This window comes from Pinus tabuliformis, chromosome 4_1 (assembly GCF_031772625.1).
Source record: "Pinus tabuliformis cultivar Carrire ecotype Pingquan chromosome 4_1, CPIR1, whole genome shotgun sequence".
NCBI classification, from domain to species: Eukaryota; Viridiplantae; Streptophyta; class Pinopsida; order Pinales; family Pinaceae; genus Pinus; species Pinus tabuliformis.
This window is the reverse complement of record NC_142303.1, coordinates 949197773-949212373: the sequence shown is the minus strand read 5'-3', so window position 1 is coordinate 949212373 and position 14601 is coordinate 949197773. Positions and strand designations below refer to the sequence as shown.

General features: G+C 37.9%; 1 pseudogene across 1 annotated transcript; it reads left to right on the top strand.

Annotated features, from left to right (window-relative positions):
- The first annotated feature begins 11722 nt into the window (after positions 1-11722).
- LOC149179275 (BURP domain-containing protein 6-like) lies at positions 11723-13590 on the top strand (annotated as a pseudogene). The gene is made up of 3 exons (XR_016258252.1): positions 11723-11853; positions 12124-12192; positions 12286-13590. The product of XR_016258252.1 is annotated as a BURP domain-containing protein 6-like (transcript).
- The last annotated feature ends 1011 nt before the right edge of the window (positions 13591-14601 follow it).

Sequence of the window (14601 nt, the reverse complement as noted above, 5' to 3'; positions counted from 1 at the left end):
CTCTGCATGCGTGGTTCGGTGGGAGAAGGCAAGTCGAGATCGATGTACTGTGGCTGCATGAGTGGTATTTTCTCCAAAGCAAAGGTGGTCAAAATGGAACCAAATCCAAAGTTCTTCAACTTCCCGTCCTTTACTTTGGTCAACTGAATTTTCATCTGAAGAAGTACTGCATCACACCAGTTGAATATTTTCGGTTGGAGACACTCCAAGGCATGCTGCACATAGGATCTGTTGGCTACATGAAGGGATGCACTACCGGCCATCCTACCAATAGTATACAGGATAGACCTAAGGGACCTGTCAGCAACCTCACGGATAACGATCTTGCCGTCTCTGCTCGGCTGAGATCCTTCCCTGCAATACTGGCGGACATAATCTCTCACAGAGTCACTCCCTCGGGCCGAACCTGACAAAGAAACGGGGGCACCCCGCCTCGACAAGCCAGTCAAGAAGTAAATGTCTACTGCGGTCAAGGGGATGGATTTTCCCCTAATCTGGAATACTTGGTTGATAGGATCCCAAGCATCAAGCAAATACTGCAGTAGGGCGATCTGCTGTCTCATACTAGAGATACGGAAGAACTTCAGCAGGCCGCAGTTCCGCAGCGCATTCACCGTGACAGGATCATGTAGGGCAATCATGTCCTCTTCTTCATGTTCTCGTTCTCGCCATGTAAGGGTCATTTTGCTCCAATATCTCTGAAAAACAAACATGAGATGAGTTAGATCCTGGTTTTGATGAGAAACTAGCAAAAATTTTCATCAAAAACTGTGCAACAAAACCCTCTTTTTCGCCCAACGCACCTGCCCAGTGTTCCACCTGCGTTGAAGGTCAAGCTGCCTTTATACTGCTTGACATTCAGCGCAGGTTTCGAATGGTAAAGGTGCGCTGATGGGAGAGCGACCCCATCAAACCCCAGGGGCTAAGGAAAACAAGAAAACAAGCACAGAATGCAGAAAAGAAACCATGAAATGAAGAGCTCAGGTTTAGCTCCTACGTGGTCCAGACGGCGCCGAGAATCGTCCACAGAATCTCCCGAAATCAGCTGATGAAAATCAAGGGGAAAGAGGCACCTCCAAAGCTCCAACAAACCAAGTTCAAATGAAATGGTAAAATGAGAGGTAAAAACACTTTTTAATTGCTTTTTACGTAGTTCAAAGTAAAAAATTAATGTTTTAATCTCATTCTCAAACAAATGTTGTTCATTTCTAACTAGTTTGATGCAGCAATTGAAGGTGCAGTACTATCTTTGAAAAGAGAAAAGCTATTTATGGTAAAAAATCAAAAGTAGACCATGTTTTCGAGCAGTTTTACCACATAGTTCATGCTCGTTAAAAAATAAACATAAGTTTTGAGCAGTTTTAGCGCATAGTTCATGCTCGTTAAAAAATAAACATAAGTTTCGAGCAGTTTTAGCACATAGTTCATGCTCGTTAAAAAATAAACATAAGATCGAGCAAGTGTTTCAACCCGTGTTTAAGCTCGTTAAAAAATGAACTACCCGGTAAATAACCACTGCGAATGTAAATTTATCAGCCATTAAAACCTTGGTCGTGTTTGCACCGTCACCTCCATTTCTATTGGCTGATCATTCACCTCCATTTGATTGTTTACCCATTTTGAGGAACAACTGCGAAGAGTGATTTCACTAGCCATCCTTGTGACACTGCCGTGATTGGAACATTCCAAGCCTTACCTGGAATCAGCTGCTACCCTGTTTATCACTCGTTCCTCAAAAGACGAGTCTTCTTTAAGCTCTTTTCACCTGACTCGTAAAATATGAAAAGATTGCCGAGTTTTGGCCTTCCAGCTCGTTAAAGGACCGGAAGAGCTATCCCTCCTCTAGATTTTAATCTTTTTGGACCCGAGGGATTATTGCACAAAAAGATCGAGCGCTTGTTTTGTTCGGCTCGTTAAAACTATCGAAAACTCATCCCTTCTGTATTGTTTTATACTTTTTCGGACTTAAGGGATTAGATGACGAAAAATGAATTTCGGAGTTATCTTTACGTACCTTTTCAGACTCTCTAAAATTGAAAAGGACTGAGTTATCTTTGTCGTTAGACTCGTTAAAAGCATTAAATAGCGACAAACTTGTCTTTAGATGAGAATGGGTTTCACTATCGCTAGGCTCGTTAAAACATAGCGATGGGTTTACCCGAAGGGTAAATTATAGAACAAGCATATGTTATCCTCCTCAAGCTTGAAAAAAATAAAGAGGTACTGGTCAGAAATGACTGGGGAAAATTGGGAGAAACTCGAAGAACTTTATTGGTAGCAAGTCGCTCTTGAACATGACACTTCCACTCTGTGCCTGAGTTGGGTTGGGTTGTTTCATTCACCGGTCACATCACCATGGTTTCACCAATACCATCCACCTTTGGGGTAAATGCTACCAATCCATCACAAAAGTTTCGCTGATATGTTCAAGAGAAGTCATCCAGAGATGTCAACTGTGTCCCATCCACTACCATACATTATCCTTCATCCTTTCATGACCGCCACCCTGAATCATATATCATCAGATCGTTTTCACCTATATCAAAATCATTTGCTCCGTTCCGTGTCACTGATGTGGGATACATTAAGGCCCTCCTTTGATGGATCGCTTCTTGTCGACATCAGCTCATTATCCAAGAAGTTGATCTAGGAACAACCCCTTCAGTACTTTGAAGCTTGCATGCCTCAATGGCAAGTTTCTCACTTCCGGCGACGGGTATACATCAATGACCTTCGACCGAAAGATTTTGCGTGGTGTTCGACGCCAAGTCCTTTATTCACGCCACACGAATTGTACTGCAGTACCTTGAGGGTCATCATCCTTATCGGTGATTCCTCTCGCGCTTGTTAACAGTTTACATCATTGACTGGTAATCAAGCGATGTCTTTCCATGTTCGACTTCAGAAAATTCTCACATGGATCGACTTGTACATCGAGTGAAGATCGGACAAGATTGAAGACCCCGGATCTAGTTTCATCCATCCGGGCTGCGATATATATTCAGGAAAATAAAGACAATGACATGTACAGCATTGCAGCAGATAATCATCCTACCAAAAGGATGATGATTTCATCAAAATCATCAGTCTATCATCAGACGATTGTCTGTTCTATGTACAAAAAAATGAATTTATAAAGCTGAGCATGGGAATGCCCGCCTCAGCTAGATCATGAAAGCAGTATGAAAAATAATGTATTGTATTGTATCTTATTACAGGTCATCCTCCCAGCATTGGAAGAACTTCGGATCCTCCTAATAAAGCATTTCACCCGATAAACAGCCTCATACTTTAGGGGGCAACTGTTATAGACATTTTTGTGCCTTACAGCTATAAGCATGAAATGTCCATAATCTAAGGGATCCAAAGTCCCTAAACATGTTGTTCCTACCCCTAGAGGAACAAGGCTAACAAACCACAGCAATTCACAGAAGTTCTCCACCAGAAACCACTTAGAAACAGTCAATTCAGGATCAATTCAAGAGCTCTACTAGCTGTCTGCGCTGAAATGCAAAGCTAACACTGGCTGCCTGCACTGCAACGCAGGTAGAAGCACTACCCAGGTGCGCTGAGCGAGAAATGCCAAATGGCAAGTTCATTCAACGAGGTGTCAAAGACCCTGGAAGCTTCCAGAATCTTCCTCAATGACACTTGCCTCAGTGAATTCGACTAGTGATGAGTAAGAGGTTCTCAACCTCCAAGTGGAAGCAAGAACCTCCAAGTGGAAACAAGAACTGACAGAGGGAGAGGACACTAGTCAGATCTCAAGCTGACTCATCCTCTCTCCAAACATTTATATATGGATCTCTCCTCCATGAGATCCAGAGGCTGGAATTTTGTACTTTGCAGAGAATTGCTGTTGGTTTGAGATTAGAACTATTGGGTGATTTGCTTTGAAGGAGGTGAAGAAGGGATTTCCTTTTGCTGGGAAGGTGATGCTGGATTGGGCCTCACTTGGTTGTATCTCTTCTTGAACCTTGTTATTCATATCAATAAAACCATTTGAGTTTCTCCTATATGCTGGTATATCAATGATGTTTTGTTGTATTTGCATATTTAGTTTATTCTAATCCTAAACTAGTTATGAATGTGAATCTATGCTCTTGTAGTTTTCCTCTCTTGTGATCTTGCAGGACCTTGACGAAGCTGGACCAGTGAAGGAGCAAGCAGCGGGAAGCGAACGAAAGAGGGAGATTGGATCAACAAACTAGCGGAAGACACCGGTTAGTTACATCCTTCTTCTCCATTTTCATTTCATAAAGAAGAATACTCAGATAGTTTTCCTTGTTTGTTGCTAAGGCACTATCACACCTTAGAGTGGGATAGGGGCATTCCGTATTGGATACTTTTCCCAAAAACACCTTTGTATTAAATTCTCTGCTCATTGTTGTCCGTTGGTCCCATACCATCCTAGAAACTCAGTCATTCATAAAAAATTGCTTCTTGTATCCATATTTACTTACTAGCCTAAGATCAATATTTCATTGTTAGTCATCTCAGACCATTCTGTTTACTTATTCGCTGAGCGTGACTCGGAGAGAGCCCTCTCCTGTTCTGGTAGGGCTAGCTACCAGACTGAGCGTGGTTTGTGGTTACCCTGAATATTGCCTTCGTTCAGCCTAAGGCAGATTTAGGTGCTAACAGCTTGCATGCATCCCACATGCCTCCTCTACTAATCCCTTAGCTAATAACTACTGCTTTCTTGTTTATTTTTATATTTTCTTGCCACTCGGGGATCACTTCCATTTATGTCTTTTCCTTTACTGCAATGACAGAGAAAGAACACCCAAGCAAGTAGTTTCCCTACCATCAATGTCCATCCCTGGTATCTACTCACCATTTATACTGTCAACTAATCTTTCGGGATTGTTATTGTACAATATGTAATTAGTTTTACATTCATTTTTTATAGTTAATAAGTTACCGAGACACATGTGCCTCGTACCTATATTGCACATGTATAAATAAGTAATTTTATCATTAATATGATGCTCTTTCATTGTTGTATTTCATTGTGGAGTTTATTTGGGCGTGAATAGTGGTATAAGAGCCCCGATTGAGTTGTTTCTAAACTCCATGTATTTGAAGTATATGGCATAAAGGAGACACAGAGCATGAAGACTATGAGGATAGTTGAATGCAACATAAGGTTAGCCCAGTGGGACACTCAAACTATTGATTCTTTGTAAGTTTTATAAATTTTCGTCATAATGAAAGACGATTGGAGAAATTTAGTGGTATACATTTTTTTTTTTTTAACATATCCTTGGAAGTTATAACACATGTTGGAGTTTTGAGTGCTTGTTGTTCTCAATAAAAATTTCCAATACTGAGTCGAATACCAATAATTGTTGGATTGTTTGCTAAAAGTCTAAGTTCCATGTATCCAAGGGCCACTTGTTGTTTTAATTTTGGGAGGTGAGGCTTTATTTGCATTTATTGCATCAAAGGAGAGTTTACTTACAGTGAAATTTCTGAAGTATAGTATTTGCATTTACTATAGTAAACAAGAGTTTAATCACAATACAATTTGTGAAGTATATATTTGCATTTACGACAATAAATAGGAGTTTAATTACAATAAAAATTTTGAAGGACCAGAGTTTAATCACAGTAAAATAAAATATTTAGAGGCTAATAAGATTTGAACCTAGCTCTTCAGTAGGCTATTTTTAACACATTTTTGAAACTTACCAGTAAACCACAGAGCCAACTTTGTTTGAAACAAGAGGAGAAGATTTTTATATCTTTTCAGAAGTATTGCATATATTTTGAATTTGAAAGGATTTGAAGAATATTTGGCTACACAAAAATTATGACTTCAATAGTTTCCATAGTTGGAGTTGTTCTTAATGGAAAGGAAAATTATCAAGAGTGGTTTAGAAAAATTAAAAGTGCCCTTGTTTTCAACAATCTGTGGGAAGTTTGTCATGCCAAGAAGGATAATGACATAAAATAAATTGTACTGGAACTGCCTAATAATGAGAAGTAGTATGCAATTTGGGAGACAAAAGACAACAAAGCATATGCATTAATAATTGCATCAGTGACAGAAGAGTGCCGATATATCATTTCATGTGATACTGCATTCGAAGCATTAAAGAAATTGAAATAATTGTATGATTCACACTCAGAACTCGAAATTGTTCAGTTATTGTTAAATTTGTTTAATTTGGAGATGAAGGATATCGATCCTTTCAAGAGTGCCTTTGAAATAAAATCCATTTTTCATGATATAGAAGCCACTGGATTTAAAGTAGATTTACAACTTACAACTTTTATAAAAGTTCTTCACCCTGTCTATTCACACTATTTGGAATCTCTCCAAGCTAGTGGGCAGTTAAAAGACATTACATTTGATAAACTAGTAAGAAAAATACCTGAAAAAGAAAAAGCCTTTGGGAAGAAAGAGGCTCCACCTAAATCTAATGTAGAAACTTTGTGCCTTGCACAAAAGGATCAGAAGTCTCATGCTCAAACTTCTAGAGGTGATAAAAGTAGTAGAGACCATGGTAGGAGAAATTATAGAGGCAGGGGGGTGGGGGGGGCGGCGGTGGGGGAGGTGGGGGGGAAGTAATCAGGGAGATAGACAACAATGAAATTTTAATGATAGACCAGCTATCAAATGTTTTAGATGTGGTAAAATTGGTCATATTGCTACTAACTGTAAAATCCCTTGGGAGAAAGTCAATGAAAGGAGAGAATAGTTGAATGAAAAGAAATATCAACCACCACCAGATAAGGGAAAATCATCAGAGTCTGCACATTACATTGTTTCTCTCTGTAATTTTAATATTAATGATGTTTTCAACACTATATTTTCTTCATGGCAAGATAGTTGGATTTTGGATTCATGAGCCACTTGTCATATGACATTTAGCGAGATTTTTTTGAAACTTTCAGTGATGATATTGATGGTGTTATTTACTTTGCTGATAAGTCTCAAATTAAACCACATGGCATTGTGTCTATTCATTTGAAGATACCAAATATTGCATATTATGTTCTACATGATGTACTTTATATTCCATAGTTTCAACGAAATTTGATGTCTCTTATCCATATTCGGCAGTAGGGGCATTCTATTCATATATTTGATGGCATCATCGAGATAAGAAAAGAAACTGATCATGCAGTTATTATGAACGATGTGGAAGAAGGTACATTTTTAAAGTTAAATGGTACTTCATCTACCAATTCTCGTGAAATTTCTACTTTTTTGATGAAACAAAGTGACATCCTATCTCCCGGCTTGTTGTGGCATGCTCGATTTGGTCACATCAATTATGGCAGGATCAAAATTATGAAAAAGCAAGGTATTGAAGGTCTTCTGACATTTCCAAGAAAGATTACACCTTGTGATGCTTGTATTTTGGGAAAACATTGTAAACAACCTTTCCATAGTTCTTCTTTTAGAGCTTCACAAAAATTAGGTCTTATACATTCAAATTTATGTGGACCTATGCATGTTGCAACTGCCAATGGAAATAAATATGTGCTAAAATTTATTGATGATTACTCGAGAATGTGTTGGGTGTATTTGTTGAAGAATAAGTCACAAGTGTTTGAAGTTCTTAAAACTTTTCATTTGATGATTAAAAATGAAACTCAATAGAATATAGGCATTCTCAGCACTGATAACGGTGGAGAGAATACTTCTCATGTTTTTGAACAATATTTGAAGGACAATGGAATCAAACATTAGACTACCATACCTTATAATCCACAACATAATGACGTTGCAGAATGTATGAATAGAACTTTCCTTAATATGGTTAGATCTATGATGTTCTTTAAGAATGTTAAGTTGATGTTTTGGGGAGACGCAATTCTTTGTGCAACTTATATTCGCAATCGTTGTCCTTCTTCTATCATCAATAATAAATCTCCTTATGAAATGTGGTATAATCGTCTTCTTGTTGTTCAACATTTTAGAGTCTTTGGTTGTCTATGCTATGCATTAATTCCCAAACATCAGTGCAACAAATTGGGTGCTAGGAGTCACAAATCTATTTTCTTGGGATATTCTGCTACTTCCAAAGCATACAGGTTGTATGATGAAGAAAATAAAAAATTCATTCTTTCTAGAGATGTTATTTTCCTTGAATCAGATAAGGATAATTCCACTGTTGATAGGAAACTGGCTCATTTGGAGAAATTTGCATCTAATAAGTTCTATTTTGAATCTAATAATGATGTTCCACACACTGAAGGGGGGGTTCCCATTCTGGATCAGTTTGTGGTTTTTCCATCTTTGACTCATGAGGATGTTTCTGCTGAAGAAAACTTGGAAGATAGTGTTGTTTCTGCAGGGTTAGAAAGTGTTCTTGAAGAATCTGTACTTCAGGATGAACAACCATCACAACCACTTCAGTAACCTTTACGAAGATCTACACGTGCTCAAAAAGTTCCAAGCATGTATGATGATTTTGAAACAGGAATGTCTTCTAAAGGTGATTCAGGCAATGTTTCTCATGATTTTGAATTCAATCATTATACAATTAGCGAACCTAATTCTTTTGAAGAAGCTGCTAATTGTGTTGAATAGAAGGATGCAATGCAAAAGGAATATGACGCATTTATTAAGAATGGAACTTGGAGGTTAGTGGATCCTCCTGCAGGTGTCAAACCCATTGGTTGCAAATGGGTGTATAAGATCAAATACAAACCAGATGGTTCACTTCATAAATACAAGGCAAGGCTTGTAGAAAAAGGATATGCTAAGAAGGAAGGTGTTGACTACACATAGACATTTTCTCCTACAACAAAATGGGGCACGACTAGAACTTTGTTTTCTCTTACAACTCATAATAGCTGGAAGATACACCATATGGATGTTAAAACAACTTTTTTGAATGGCGATTTGAAGGAGGATGTTTATATGTTTTAGCCCGAAGGTTTTGTTGTTAAAGGCAAAGAGAAAAAGGTATGTAAGTTGGTTAAGGCTTTGTATGGAATGAAACAAGCATCTCGTGCATGGTATGAAAAATTAACTGAACACCTTCTCAAGTTGAATTATAATTTATTTGATCTGGATGATGCAACTCTTTTTCTTAAGAAAATTGGAAATTCAGTTGTATATTTGGTTGTGTATGTAGATGATTTGATGATCAGAGGAGACAATGATGACTATATAGAGTCCATTAAAAGAGAATTATGAAAAGTTTTTGACATGACAGATTTGAGTTTATTACATTATTATTTAGGGATTGAAGTTGATCAAAAACCCAAATCCATTTTCTTTTATCAGAAAACTTATATTGGATAGCTATTGGACATATTCGGGATGCGTGATTGTAATCCCGTCACTACTCCTATGGAGCAGAATTTGAAGCTTACTTCCACTGAAGGAAGTATGTTTGAAGATCCAAGAAAGTACATGCAACTTGTTGGAAGTTTGAATTTTCTAACTGCTACTCGGCGTGACATAACTTTTTTTGTAGGGATACTTTCCAGGTTCATGCATAAGCCATGTGAAGGTCATTGGAATGCAACCAAGAGAGTGCTCAAGTGTTTGAAAGGCACTCGAACATATGGCATCAAATATTTAAAAGTTGCAGATTACTGGTTATTTATATTCTCATTTTGATGGAGATAAGGAGAATAGAGTCTCTACTTTTGGTTATTTGATGAGTCTTAGATTAACAACCATTAATTGGAGATCACACAAGAAATCCGTTCATGCTGATTCTACCACTGAATCCGAATATGTTGCAGCAACTCAAGCTACAAAAGAAATCATTTGGCTTTGTAAAATACTTGAAAAAGCTTCAACTCCACTACTCGTTGACAACTCTTCTGCAATTCAGTTGGCCAATAATCCAAAATTTCATGATCGAAGCAAGCATATTAACACCAAATATCACTTGATTTGACACTATGTAGAGGCCAAAGTTATTCATCTAACACATTGTCCTACTTTAGAGCAGATCACAAACATATTTACAAAGCCACTGGGACGTGAAAAGTTTGAAAAGTTCAGAATGTTACTCGGCATGGCAGATGTCCCTTTGGATTAAGGGGGGATGTTAACTAATCCTTCGGGATTGTTATTGTACAATATGTACTTAGTTTTACATTCCTTTTTTACAATTAATAAGTTACCAAGACACAACTATCTCGTACCTGTATTACACATGTATAAATAAGTAATTTTATAATTAATACGATGCTCTTTCATTGTGGAGTTTATTTGGGCTTGTACATACATAGTCACAGATCACAACTGCTCTCCCATGTGAAGTTGCAAGCCATACCAAATTTTCACCTCTTATGGGATTAGTGATTATTTGTCTTGCTTGCATTGCTACTACAATGAGATGAATAGGCTCACAGAAAAATGCACCCTAGAAGAGAGTCTCGTGTGGTTTCGAAGCTCACTAGTAATATATAGGTTTTTTCAAGAAAATATATGCGGCTTGTTTACTGAGTCTGCCCCCTGCTAATGAGAAACATCATGTCCTTTTTCTTAGAGGCTTACTTAGATACTATGAAAGCTGCAGATTAAGGTGGACGAATTTCCCACGCCCAAACTTAAAACCAGGATCTCCATTTCCACCTCGGTAACATGTGATTTTGATTATTTAGTTGTTCTTGTTTGTTGCTTGTTAATTGTGAATGCAAATGCTAGGTTGTTCTTGTTTCTTGTTTGTTAATTGTGAATACAAATGATAGGTAGTTCATGTTTGTTAATTGTGAATGCAAATGCCAATTGTGAATGAAAATTCTAGGCAATTGAGGGAGGAGTGGGAAGAAACATTGACGAAGGAGGTTCTAGTTGCACACAGAGTGATGCTGAGAGCGATCTTCCAATGCTAGCTCAATCTACAAAAGAAATCCAATGCTAACTCAACTTGCAAAAGAAATCCGATTCAAGTTTGAAGAAAGAAAACCAAGCAATTTGTTCCGCCTCAGAGATCCAAAAACTCTAGCAAAATGCATGGGAAGCAACAGACTTCCTCACTAACATGGTGGTATAGGCCAAACTCACTGATAGAGGCAGATACAAAATAAGGCTTGATAAATAACACAAGGGAGGCTTGATAAATAACACAAGGGAGCTACATTGAAGATTCTTTGTGAAGAGAAGGTCTCAATGCTACTTGAGTAACCTCTTCAAGGTGATTTGAATTTTATTTTTCTCCATTAATATGTAATAATAACATTTTGATACATTCTGTTTTTTAACAATTTTAGACTATATTTTAAACTAAAAATGTCTATAACATTTTGAGCACTATGAATTAATGTTGGAGAGGTAGTAAGTTTTCTTTTCCAATTCCAAAAGAGAAAATAAATAAATATTTATAAAATGTATACTCCTAATTTTTTCCAAATAGTCAATTTTTTTTGATACCGAATCAGTTTTGAGTCAATTTTTTTTTGATACCGAATCAGTTTTGATACCAATCAGTTTTGATACAGAATCAGATTTGAATTAGAAACTTGATAACTCTAACCCAAATAAATCACTATCCTTCCGTATTATTACTGAATGAGAATAAAATAAAATAATATTCAATAAACAATATTAACCCACAATCGACTTAGTATTACATTGACGATGACAGTTAATTACACTATGGTTTGTCTCATTGGTGAGTGAGACAAACCATAGTGTAATTATGGGGTATCATTGGTGAGTGAGACAAACCATAGTGTAATTATGGGCCATGATACCGAACGTTTGACAGTGAGCGGTTGAACGTATTCATCCGTCGATGCGCATCCGGATGACCGAGAAGGCTTTTGGGCGCCTGCCTGGACACTGCCTTGCCTATTTATGTTTCAGCGTTGTTAGTCGTAGCCACACGCAAACTGATCAACGTGATTCAGGATAATACTATTTTGAAGGTATCTCTGGCCTAAATTGATGAATGCTTTCTGCATTTGATTGGAATTATTGCAGCTGAGTCATTTTAACTCTTGGACAGATGATATTTCTGGCTACATTATTGCTTTAGATTGGAATAAATAGTCTTATTGCCGAGACTTTAGTTTGCCAAAAACTGTGTTGGCCTGTTAATTATTTAATATTCGACTTGTTAACATGATTGCTTCTCGAATAATGGGTAGTTCCTTAGTTTTATTGATATGTGAAAATCTTTGAGCTGCGTTTTGTAGGATTTGCTTTCATTTGCTTTCATGGCATGCAACATGTGGTTTTCTACTGCCCTCGTTCTTGTTCTGCTGGTAAGTTTTCGATGTGTAAGCACTTATACGACTTTTCATATGCTTTCATGTATAACTGACATTTATACATCTATTGTGGCATGCGGATATCAGTATGTCGCAGTGGGCAGTGAAGAAGTGCAGGCTGAGTCTTCTGCATCTCCGACACTGAGTTACTGGCATCGCAAGTTGCCAACGACGCCCATTCCTGATGCTCTGCGGCAACTCATTTTCCCTTTCTCATCCCAGAAAACGTCGGAACTGCTGAACGCGATAAGAGAGGGCAACAAAGTTTCTACGGGAGAACCTGCCCTTACATCTAAACTTGCCCGCAAACAGGGATGCACTATACAGATATGCAATCTGAATTACAATTCCGCGGCAGAGGACAATGCCATCAATTCCTTGTCGGCGACGTTTTTCCTGGAGGAGGACTTGCGCACTGGAGCAAAGTTGACGCTTTACAAAAAAAAATCTGAAGAGATCAAGCCCGGACAGTAGAATGTTCTTCCTTCCGCGTCGTTTAGCTGAAGCTATTCCATTCTCGTCTGATAAACTCTCAGTAGCCTTGGAAATGCTCAACATATCCCAAGGATCCTACGCAGCTCTTGCTATGAAGGACACTTTACAACTGTGTGAAAGTCCCGCAATTAGTGGAGAGATCAAATATTGCCCAACGTCGTTGGAATCCCTGATTGATTTTGCCACATCTACTTTGGGGACAAGTGGCGTGAGTGTGTTAGAGACATATGTACCCTTCAACCTCAACTCTCAACGATATACTATCACTGGCATTCCTTTCCAGAGCAAATCCGGCTTAAAGTCAGCGATTTGTCACACCCTGATATATCCATACGCTGTGTACTATTGCCATCAAATTCACCAGACCACCGCTGCGTTGGTGTCTCTCAAGGGCGACGATGGCAGCACTGGAGAGGGAGCTGCGGTGTGTCACAGTGACACGAGTGCGTGGAATCCTCAACACTTGGCATTCAAGGTTCTCAATGTCAAGCCCGGTGGTGCACCCATCTGCCACTTCCTGTCCGGCGAAAGCCTTCTCTGGGTCCCTGTCAACTAGATTCTCTATCTACGTATCATCTACAATCTGTATGTAGTGTGTATTGGTCTTCTCCTTCTCTGTATTCGACGAGAAGATCAAGCCTATAGTGCCCCGCTTTTACGGCGCCATGAGATATACATGGACTGCCGTAAATAAAATAACGACGGCACCACATTATAATAAAATCATATCCAATGAAGTCCCATAGTGGGCGAACACCTTCCGTCGCCTATTGTAAATTATAAGGGGGCCGGCCTATGGACCATCCGCCCCACAATAGTGGCTATGACCATCTATGTAGTCGTTGTATTTTGTTTAATGTTTTTATGACAATAATGAAAATATGTGTGTTGTGCAAATTAATATGATGATGAACATGGAAAACTATAAAGTTTCAGGGTTGACTTTATACATTTAAATTATTTTCTCTCAGTAGTTAAATGTAAATTCTTTGCTAACGAGATAGCACATAACAGCTACTTTAGAAAACATTACTTATTTACCACAATGTTTTCAAATTAAATGTTTTGGGGGACTTATTATTTGGCAGCATATAACGCATCATTCGCAAATTCGTTGACCGTTAATTTTTTAGTTGGACTAAAAAAATACGATAAGATACGTAATGTTAATTTTATATCTTAAAATAAATTATTTTATTAAATTATTTTAAATTTATTTTTTTAAACGGTCATTGGTTGTGTGTTCCTCTTATTAAATCATGATGCCTGCGTACGGTTGAGTGGAGCTACAGTTAACCCCAACAGCGAATTACCTTATGACATTAATAACAGGATCCGCCTCGGTAATCCAACTGCAGATCCTGAAGGTTTTGATTAAAGCCACCCAGAATGCATATCAGAAGCACACTTAATGCAAAACTATCGATACCAAAATAAGTAAATCCACCGTCACTGTTTTCTTCCGTTTCCGTCATCAACCCCACTTATATACCGGAATTTACATTTTACACGAAACCAGGCCTTTATTCATTTGTCTTGTTAGGAATTCCAGCTTCAGTTCGTGGAAGCCTGGACAAACTTCAAATTATTCTGCACGTGGTGGCCGGGAGTTCACTGTCGAGATGTTTCGTATGCAAATACACTTTAATTTCCATCGTACATCATGGAATTAATTATGGAATTGCTCAAACCACCAAAAGTGGCTAGAATTCAGGCAATTATTTCAAAAAATCTTGTAGAGACAGTGTTTGAATCTGATGGTGGAAATGGATTAGTACCATCAAAAACATTTAGGACACCTATAATTTTAAAGTTTAACAACTATAACTTGGATTTGCAAAAACCCTAGCGGGATTTTGTTTGTTAAATAAAGTTTCTATTTTATATTTTAATTTTAGTTTTAATTTT